This window comes from Mesoplodon mirus (assembly GCF_964341445.2).
Source record: "Mesoplodon mirus genome assembly, chromosome: 11".
NCBI classification, from domain to species: Eukaryota; Metazoa; Chordata; class Mammalia; order Artiodactyla; family Ziphiidae; genus Mesoplodon; species Mesoplodon mirus.
The window spans coordinates 8,533,396-8,544,779 of NC_138987.1; the positions used below are offsets into that span (position 1 = coordinate 8,533,396).

The 11,384-nt window shown below is 36.6% G+C and overlaps 1 protein-coding gene across 4 annotated transcripts in view; it reads right to left on the minus strand.

The window, feature by feature from the left end:
- PPFIA2 (PTPRF interacting protein alpha 2) overlaps nucleotides 1-11,033 on the minus strand; it is a 389,170-nt gene extending 378,137 nt beyond the window's left edge. For all 4 annotated transcript variants that reach the window (XM_082636669.1, XM_082636667.1, XM_082636668.1 and 1 more), the window contains exon 1: nucleotides 10,957-11,033. The gene's annotated coding sequence lies outside the window, so the exon portion shown is untranslated. The remainder of the gene's footprint in view (nucleotides 1-10,956) is intronic.
- Nucleotides 11,034-11,384: the final 351 nt, after the last annotated feature.

An 11,384-nucleotide genomic window follows, 5' to 3' on the forward strand; every position in this document is an offset into this window, starting at 1 on the left:
CAAGAAAGCAGATGAAATATTTTCAAATCCATTAAGTTCACACTTACAGACAAGTCTGGCACAGGATTTTCAGCTAAATATTAAGTATTTCATGATAATACCTTAATTTTGGAAATAATAGTCATGTAGAAATCAGGTAGAGAGATGAGAACTAGATAAAACAGTAATAAGTAGCATTATCTAAAATAAGATATGCAAAATTTTCAGAAAGAAGTCTAATTTGAATCTAAGGGATATGCAGACAACTTCCCTCTATTTTGCTATTTTCTTTTAAGAAAAAAACTTATCAAGTTCTAAATCATAAGAAATAGATTTTAAATTCATTTCCTATCTCTTCTGTTTTTGAAGTAAAGAATGATGACTATAATGGTAACCAGAAATAGCAAGAGGACTATAATTTCTCTATTTTTTCTTCTGAGCAGCTCCATTTCAATTGATGCTACCGGGATTCTGATATGAATCAATGTTTGCAATATCAATATCACATTCTCAAAATACTATTAAATAAAAGAAAATGAAGCTGACTGAAATCAGTGCATAACATGTACTGATATTATGCTATGAAACTAACTGAGATTATATCATAGTGTGAAAGACTTCCAAGCTGGAGATTTAGTCAATGACAGAATGCTCTATAGTCAGTATATGTTCTATAGACAGTCTTGTTTTCTTCTATTCAACTGAACAGGTTCCCAAAAAACCCAACCAATACCAAGTATCAAAGTTTATAATAAATACGCTTTGATTTATAAGATACAGTAAATCAAATAAAATTGGAATATTTCATATTCGGATCTCTCCTTTCTTTAATATTTCTGAAACTTATTTTTCCTTATTTATTATTCCTTCCAGATGTAAATGAGAGCATTCAACTGAGCCACTCAGCCAGATAAGAATTCCAAAGTGCATAGAATTCTAAGTCTCTTGAGATTAGTGCAGTGGCAAAGAAATTTGGCTATTTCTCTTAAATGAAGCCCTCCAGGCAATACATGCAGATAGTCCTCACTTTGCATGATACAGCGTTAACCAAATCTGGTGAGTATAAGAACTATGTCCTAGTTTTGCATGGCTCTGTGGCAATTCAGTTGCTGTGTAAAGCAAGGCCACAGCTCCTCGGGTTCCAACATGCACTGGTTTCCGTTAACACAGTAGCATGCAAAGTAAGAACTGCCTGCAGTTACTTTTAGATGGTAGATTAGTCTTTATTCCTTTGCCTCCAGCATCCCCAAAACTAGATTGTGAATCCTGAAAACATAATGCAGTAGCTATGTATAATCCAATATTAAAATTGGAATTCTTCTCAATTTTAGCTTGGCCCAAAGGCCAAGAACAATGCTATGGTGACAAGCATCCCCACATCCTCAAGCAAGGAGTTGAACCAGGTCTTGCTAAAATACTGTAAAGAAATGTTCTGCCAGAATTGAAAAGCATCTTCTCTTAATGGGGCATTATTGACATATTGGGTAGGAAAAAATATATATCATTTTATATACATTAAGCACATTTAATATGGGATCTATCTTCTTAACAAAATTTTAAGTGCACAATGCCGTACTATTAACTGTAGCTGCAATATTGTACAGCAGGTCTCTAGAACTTACACATTTTACATAACTGACACATTATACCTGTTGGTTATCAACTCCTCATTTCCCACTCTCCATAACCCCTGGAAACCACTACTCTCTGCTTCTATGACTTTGACTACTTTAGATACTTCATATAAGTAGAATCATGCAGAATTTGTTCTTCTGTGACTGCCTTATTTTACTTAACATAATATCTTCAAGGTTTATCCATCTTGTTGCATTTGGCAGGATTTCTTTCTTTTTAAAGGCTGTATAATATTCCATTGTGTGTATATATGTATGTGTGTATGTCTGTCTGTGTGTGTGTGTGTACACATATCACGTTTTCTTTATCCATTCATCCATGTAGATCTTTTGCACATCTCAGCTGCTGTGAATAGTGACCCAGTGAAAAATCTTTTTGAGACTATGATTTAAATTCTTGTGCATAAATACCCAGAAGTGAGGTTGCTGGATCACATGGTACTTCTATTTTTAATTTTTTGAGGAATCTGTATACTGTTTTTCACATTGGCTACACCATCTTGCATTCCCACCAACAGTGTACAAGGGTTCCAATTTCTCTACATCTTCACCAACATTTGTTATCTTCTTTGTGTATAGTACAGTATCTTTGTTTTTCAGGATGTGTGGCATCTTCAGATATGGGCACCAAAGCCTGTCCCTGTTTCTCACTCCTTAACCCTAAAGCACACCCCCCCACCCACACACAGACACATACACACACATTTCTGAGGACTAGATGTGGGCTGTACAGGAAGGAGTGCATCTTGAAATATAGTTGACCCAAAAGGACCACCTGGAAGGATTAAGCAAACTAGCCTGGTGGTGGATGAGTGGAATCCCTGGGGATAAGGAGTGTATTAATTTCCTATTGATGCTTTAACAGATTACTACAAATTTAGTGACTTAAAACAATACAGATTTATTCTCTTACAGTTTTGGAGACCAGAAATCTGAAAATTAAGGTGTTGGCAGGGCTGTGTTCCTTCTGGAGACTTCAGTGGAGAATCTACTTTCTTGCTTTTTCCAGTGTCTAGAGGCAACCTACATCCTTGGCTCAGAGTCCCACTCTCCATCTTCAAAGAGCACCAGTTTAATTTCTGATTCTACCTTCTCATCTTCTTTTTCTGACTCTAACCCTCTTGCCTCCCTCTTAGAAGGACCCTTATGATAACACTGGACCACCCAAGTAACTCAGAACAATCTCCCCATCTCAAGATCCTTTAAACGTACCTACAAAGTCCCATTTACTGTGTTAGGTAACATATTTTCAAGTTCTGGGAATTAAGACATGGACATCTTTGGGGGACCATTATTCAACCTTCCACAAGGGGATATTAAAAATGCAAGCCAGAGTAGGCTTGACCTGAATCACAGGATGTATGAGGATACTTCAGATTCAAAACAAATAACACTTTCTTGACCAGCCCAGCCAGGAGTTTGTTTGCTTGTTTTTGTTTTTGCACCCTAAAATAAAAATGTCAAATATAATTTTAAAAAATTCCATCCACTGAATTTTCATTATGTTTATTTTCATATATATTGAGTTGGCCAAAATTTCGTTCGGGTTTTTCTCTAAGATCGTACGAAAAATACGAACAAACTTTTTGGCCAACCCAATATATAGTCTTACATTATCATTCTATGTGTTTTCTTTCCATATAAATTCTAACTCCTTTAGCAGAGATTTATCTAACTATGTTCTGTGGGTTCTCAAAAAATACATTCATTCAAAAAACCCCAAAGCCATGGAAGGAAGCTTGGCGTAGACAGTTGCCTATATGGTGGTAGCAAGGCCTTCTTAAGGTCTCTGCTAAAAAGTAACTCCTTTCAGGTCCCAGTACCTGATATTCTCCCATGATACATTATTTTTCTATTCTAAGTCATTGAAACCTAAGGCATAATTAAAATTATAATTAGTCACTAACACTAAGTGAATCATTTCCACAGATTCTGTCCAACCTTAAGCACCTCAAGTGCAAACTCAGTGGGAAGAAGTACATTAAGTTACTCATTCTTTCATTGTCCACAATGCATTTGCCAAATGTCTTGCACATAAAATAAGATTACTTCAACAAGTAACTATTGAGGGATAATAGCGCAAAGCGAATTTTAATCAGTCATGGGAAGGAGATGCATCATTTCAGACCAGAGGTAACACCCAGGGAGAGAATTCCATAAAGAAGAAAATTATCAAAAAGGGGAAGGGAAGAAAAGATACATCTCACTTATTTTTCAATATTTATGATATCTTTGGAAACTGTGGTAGGAAGACTCTAAAATGGATCTCAATGATCCCATTTCCTAAATTTCATGTCTTTGTGTAATCCTCTCCCCTTGAGTATGAGCTGGAACTAGTGAAAATGTAGTAAAAGTGATGAGATGTCACTCCTGAGACTAGGTTACAAAAACTGTGATCTCTCTCTCTGTCTCTCTCAGTCTCTGTCTCTCTCAACCCTCTGGAGAGGCTGCCACATTACAAATATTGCTATGGGGAGGTCCATGTGGCAAGAAACTAATGTCTCATGCCAATAAGCAGCCAGGAAATAAAGCCATGTAAGTGAACTCAGAAGCCACTCCTCCCCTACTTGAGATTAAGGTGACTGCAGCCCGGCTGATACTTTGATTGCAGGCTTATGAGAGACTTTGAGTCTGAGGATCCAGGCAAACCACACCAAATCCCTACCCACAGAGACTGTAAGATAATAAATGCTGCTGTTTTAAGTCAGTTGGTTTTGAGTTTTACACAACTGCGTAATTGTTTATGCAGGTATAGATAACTAATACAGCAACTAAACTCAATATTCACACAGTTCTAATAATATTCACCATAAAAGGGCTCATGAATAAAATAAAAATATTTCACAGAATTAATTTTTTTGTACCAGTGAATCAATAAAAGAAATAAGCATTTTTCTTGTTCTGGTTTTTATGCATTTGTACAACTCTAATTATATTTCTAAAAGTAAAGGAATGCTGGGGAAAAAACACTAAGGGATTAACCAATTGACTGCACTGTTATTAACAATTCTCAGTATGAATTATAAAAAGTATGCAAGGGCTTCCCTGGTTGTGCAGTTGTTGAGAGTCTGCCTGCTAATGCAGGGGCCACAGGTTCGAGCCCTGGTCTGGGAAGATCCCACATGCCATGGAGCAACTAGGCCCGTGAGCCACAACTACTGAGCCTACGCGTCTGGAGCCTGTGCTCCGCAACAAGAGAGGCTGTGATAGTGAGAGGCCCACGCACCGCGATGAAGAGTGGCCCCCGCTTGCCACAACTAGAGAAAGCCCTCGCACAGAAACGAAGACCCAACACAGCAAAAATAAATAAATTAATTAATAAACTCCTACCCCCCCCCAAAAGTATGCAAAACTCACAATGTATCTTCTTCCATATACATTTCTGTTGCCTTGGCCATTTCTGAATATTTAAGAATTTTTAAATTTCTAAGAAAAATATTTTTTTGTGGTGACTACTACTAGATTCAATTTTGATACCTTAAAGCCACATGTAACTATCAGGTATGATATGGAATCTTATAAAGAAAAAGCAATTTCTTTTCAATTATGTACGAATGACTCAGTCAAATTGACACAAAAGAATGTTTAAAAAGCACTGTGATTTTTAGCTGTTGAATATACCATCATGGCAGATGACTCATGTTTTATTTTTAGCCTGAGATATTTTACAACATAGATTAAAATACTCCTCATTCAATATCTGACCACATAGTAAAAATATGAACATATGTATCCAATTTATTTCTACCTAGTGCTTTAGTAATAAATAAGGCAATTTAAAAGCATCCTTTCAAAGAGGCACTAGAAAGTATATGACATTCTTAAAACTCCATGTAAAGAATTCCCCCCATAGGAGCATTTACAGATGATCTAGCCACACTCTGCGCACACACACACACTAGTCAAAAAAATAAAAATACGTTTTCCTTAGAAAACATATCTTTCTGCTCAACTGATCACCACTACACGTCAATTGACTTCTGTTTCTTCTAAATGGTTTAGCATTTTATATTCCTCAACCCTAATGTCCTTAGGCAGCTCCCTAACCTCATTCCTAATTTCCAGCGTTACGTAATTGTCTGAACAAGTAGGCCCCCCCAAAATGACAAAACAGTTTATCCAGAACTGTGCAATCATAAAATCAACATATAAGCTAATTTAATTTCAACATATTGTGGTTCTGTCATGCAGTTTCGTGTTCGTGCTAACACATGGGGCTGTATAGCTTGCTTAGAAGTATGAGCTTTAGAGCCAGGATACCAAGGTTCAAATCTTGACTTTGACACTGATTAGATATGTAACCTTGGGCTACTTACTTAACATTTCTGTGTTTTACTGTCTCATATATGAAACTTATATAATAACAGTACCTGTTTCACATGATTGTTGGGGGAGTAAATGATTGCACACGGCACGTGCAAATAAGGTTTAGCTGGCAGTAGCACGAGTAGCAATAGTGGCAACAACAATATTAATTGCAACATTGTTTCGATGTGTTTTGTTTTATTTTGAATCACACACAGGTAGGGGCGGAAAAAAAGCTGGCTCTTCGATTCTTCTACCAGGTATGTGGCCTGCAGGCCCTCCACGCTCATAATCCAATAATAAAGAATGTGGCACCATAATTTCATCAGGAGACATTGTGACTGAATAAAAAGTTGAGGGAAAAAGACTTAAAAAATGCATATTTACACATTTAAACCTTGCATATTTGACTTACAAAACCATGAAGCAACCAGGCTTATCTTATGAAGCAGAGACATAAACCAAGGTGAACAGATCTCAATATTTTTGCAGGTTTAATTGGGACCTATAATTAAGTATGGTTTCTTGAAGTCTTCTTGTATATAATGGCTTCAGCAAAACTTTTTGTCTACAGTACATATTACTGTATTTTCATTTCTTCAGAATTCATTATTGATCAAGGTATTTCTCAAGCCATATCATGAATTCTTCTCTCAGGAAAGGAATTAAAGATTTTTTGACAGTTTTTTTGAAAATAGGCAAAAAAAAAATTAACCTACTAAAATGGGATCCAATTAGTCCTGACCTATTTGATCTCCTGCTACGTTTTTCTCCACTAGATGAAAAGATACTCTTTCATCCTTAAACCTCATACACTTAAAAGGATATAGAGTTCTACCTTTTGACCTTGATTTTTTTTCTCTTAAGGAACAAGATTTTTTTTGCATGTGAAAGAAAATAATTTTAATCTTAAATCTGTGTTTATTATGAATCTAGAATCATTTTTGTTGTTGAAATAAATCACAGATAGACATAATGAGAGAAGTGGAAGGCTTACATAGAAAATGTAGATTTTCCTCTGAATTTCTAAATTTTATGTAATGAACATGTTTAATTGTGTAATGAATTAAACATAAAAAGGAAGATATCTTCCCCCTCCCTCTCAACTGGGAGGTCTTACTGGAAAGTATACATTCCAAATGAGATAATTTCTCAGTAATTTTTAAGACCTTAAGGCTATTCCGATTCACTAAGCGTTATGTTATATGATAAATTATTTAAAACTGATTTACAAAATATAATTATTTATTTTAGTTACAATTCTCTTCCCTTACGACAACTCTCAGCTCAGACTTAGGGAGATACATCCAATTAGTTTGGGGAAGGAAGGGAAAAGAAAAACAGATAAATTAAATAAGTCACATTTATAACTATGAAGAGTTTTATAGGACACTTGAGCTGAAAAATCTATACATAACTATATCATACTATTGGATTTAGATTTACATATTCAGAAGAAGGCAATTTATACTTTTTAGTAACAACATTAACCTAGAAACTGCAAGAGAACATGGGTTCTCTTTAGTAAAATGAAAATCAATCAATAAAAACTTCTAAAATGTTACAAATGCTCTCAAGTTCTCTCCCCTTCACTATTCAGCATGTTTCCTTAAGGCCAACACTTTGTTTTGTTCACCGCTCAATTTCCAGCACCTGGATCAATGTTTACATATGATAGGCACTCAATAAATATGATTGACTGGATGAATATACTATTTCCATTCAAATCAGGGTAGAATGATCAATAAGGAAGTATTGACATTAATTTTTTTAAACAAATTTATATATGGGGTTTGGAATCTGCAATATAGAATACCATAACCAATGTGATAAGAATAATCCTATTCAGATAAATTTGTTGAGGGACATTTTAAAATAAGCCACATAACATATATTTACATGAATGTCACCATGGGTATCACTATTCCAGGAGAGAAACATGAAGATGACAAAAATACAGATCCCATATCTTACTCTGAGAGTTTCTAATTTAGTAGACCAAGAGTTGAAAATATTTGTTTCTAAGAAATTAGATTTGTTTATGTAGGATTGTTGTGGATAAAGAGTCAGAAGAAGGAAAATGAAGATATAGGACCCTGAGGAAAAAACAGAATTTTTAAAAATAATTTGAGGCAAATCCTTTGCGGCAAATTAATTTGCATAACTTTTGGCCATTTCCTGTGCCTGTGGAGGGGTGGTGTGTGGAACGTGTGGTTTAGAGGTGTTACTAATTTAACCTACCTAATCCTTTTCATATATATATGCACACACTTGTACATACACACACACACACACACACTGTTATGGAAAGAGATTCATTCCTTTTCTTCTTTAAAGTAGTGGCTTTGAGTAGACTGGATGCAAGTTATCTATTGTATGTTCCATGACAATTACCATGTACTGTAATAAAATATATTTGAGCACAGGAGACTGTATTGCAAATATTGTTAGAGCTAAGATATTTGCTATCTTTGAGTAACTTTGAAAAGCAGAGTTATTTCTTCTAACTCAGAAAAACCTTTAGATCTGATATTCTACTATCAAAGGATACTCAAAATCAAAACCACAGAAATAAAACATTGTAGGATTCAAGAAATTATAAGAAGTTACTAAAGGTGGCATATAGTATATAAACCTTTATTAATGGGCAAATTTATCCTCAAAGGTAAAACTGGACCAATTGACTACTGACTTGAATCTGATTTGTTTCAATAGCAGTTTAAAAATGTGATAGGGTTAAGCAGACCTTGCTCTGTTATATATTCTTTTTTAAAAAAATAAATACAATACATAAAATTATTTCAAATTTTTATGATGTTATAATTGTGTAAATGACTTTTTGCAGACATATTTTCTTCTTGATTTAAAGTTTTTTTTCAGTATCATGAATATTTGATGTAACAAAAATTGTGTAATTGTCAAATTACTTTATTCATATTAGTAATATAAGCTTTTGTCAAGAATATGTAAATTAAAAATTATGAAATATACCCTAAAACAAAAGTAAGCTTCTACCTTGATTATTAAAGTTAGGTATAGGTTAGTTAAGTGTAATCACAATGAAAGGAAAAACAAATTATTGGATTCTAAGATGGTTCTATAAACATGAAAGTTTGCTTTTAGTGGATTTTATCACCATGCTGATTCTCCATCTTATAATATTAAGCAGTATTAATTATTGTCTCTGAATATACATTTCTTAGCCCTAAATCATCCCCCAGGTATCTCTCTATCTCTCCTTCTCTTTTTAGTTAATCTTTTAGGTGTAGTATACATTTTTCTCTCTCCATATCTTTACTAATCATTCAATTCCAAACTTGTCTCCATTTCCACATTTGTACTGAATCTTATCTTGTCAAGGGCACAATAATCTCAATATGTTGCCAAATAAAATTCTTATTAGATGTCAGTACTACTATAGCATGGGTAAATCTTCGCTCCTTAAAATCTTAATCCATGAAACTTGTCTTCCATAAAAATATTGGATTTTCTTTTAGTTCCACTCTTAACCTCACGATCACTCCTTCTCAGATTCCTCATGGATGCTTCTTCACCTGAGCTCCCCTGAAACTGGTATTCCACAGAATTCTATCCTTGACCCATCTGTCTTCTTACTCTGTGATTCCCTCAGATGATCTCATTCATTCATAGAGTCATAACCACCAGCGACAATATATACTGATGATTCCTAAATCATTACCTGTCCTGGTGCCTAATGTCACCAAGAAATCTCAAATATAGTATATCCAAACTGAAGTCTTTATCTTTTCAACTGTCCCTCATACCTGAATTAATAATACCAACATTCATCACCTAGATCAAACTTTGAGAAACCCCTGTATGATTCCTTTCTCTGTCACATTTAATTGATCACTCAGTCCTGCTACTTTTACCTTGTAAGTCAGTCTCAAATTTCTTTGCACATAGAGTAAACTGGAAAGCTGATATAAAGGCATATCCTACACCTTATCCAAAAGTTTCTGATTCAGAGGATCTGGGGCTGAAAATCTGCATTTCTAGTAGAGGAAGTTTGTTTTTTTTAGGATGGCAAGATCTGAACATGTTTACAGGCTGCATATTGGCTGTGGATAAGGAATCACCAAAGAAGAAAAGAGGGAACTAATAATGTTGTTAGGCATGTAGGCACCCCCTTTGTTGTGACATCAGTCCTATAACGTTTGATAATGCACAGTACTTTGAAAATAGTGGAGGGGGGTGGGAGATGTATAAAGGTAAAGATCCTATTATTTTTACCCGACCTTGTCTTTTCTTAGCTGTATAAGTCAGTAAGATGTTTTTTTCTGCTTCTTCTTCAAGTCTTACTGTTCTATCTTATACTGCATTAGAAAAGATTATATTCTTTGTTTAAAACAAGAAGCCCAAAATGGAGTTGCTTACGCTAAGCCCCTCACCAAACTGAGACAACTTACAGTGTTGGCTCTCCCAGAAATGGCATCTTAAACCAGTCAGGAATCGCCAGATCAGCCTTAATTAAGGAATCTGCCTGATAGACGCCTGCCATCCCTTAAAGGAAAGTAACTTTGTTGTAACCAACCAACGTGCTTTTTTGCCTAGTTTGTTTTCCTCGTTCCTACTCCCTTCTGACTAAGAAAGTCTTTCATTTTGAACAGCTCCTGGGAGCTCCTTTACATTTGCTAGAATGGATGCTTCTCGACTGAATCGGCTTTTGCTCATATATAACTCCTAAACTTTTTTTTTTTTTTTGCGGTACGCGGGCCTCTCACTGTTGTGGCCTCTCCCTTGCGGAGCACAGGCTCCGGACGCGCAGGCTCGGCGGCCATGGCTCACGGGCCCAGCCGCTCCGCGGCACGTGGGATCCTCCCAGACCAGACCGGGGCACGAACACGCGTTCCCTGCATCGGCAGGCGGACTCTCAACCACTGCGCCACCCGGGAAGCCCACCTCCTAAACTTTTTTAAATGCCGCAGTTTATTTTTTAAGAGCTCTTCGTGTGAGAAGAGGGAACCGCAGGAGACCCCCGACGGCCGCAGGAGCGACGAGCACCCCGACATGATACCTGCTGAGCCCTGAGCACGAGTCCTTCTCGCCGCCTCAGGAGGTGCTGGGTCGGTCGCTCGAGGAACCTCCGCGGCTTCTGCCTGAGGCGCTTTCAGACTGTGTTTGAACTTATCTTTTTCCGGGGTCGCTGCGGAAACCTCGGACTGGGTCCAAGTTAGAAACGGACCGAGTTGCGGGTCAGAGGTGGGTCCGACTTAAAAACGGGACCGGGTTTGGGGTCGGACCGCGGACAAGTTAGGAAAGGGACTGGTTCCGGGTCAGACTGGGCCGGACTGAAGTTGGAGTGGGCCCAGCGTGAGGCGTCAGGGGAACAAATTCTGTTTTAAGGCCGAACAAGCGGGTTAACCTTACCCGAGATAAACCGTGAATTACAGCGGCCACAGCAAGAACTTTTAACCTGGATAAGCTTTTCCACCTACGAGGTGC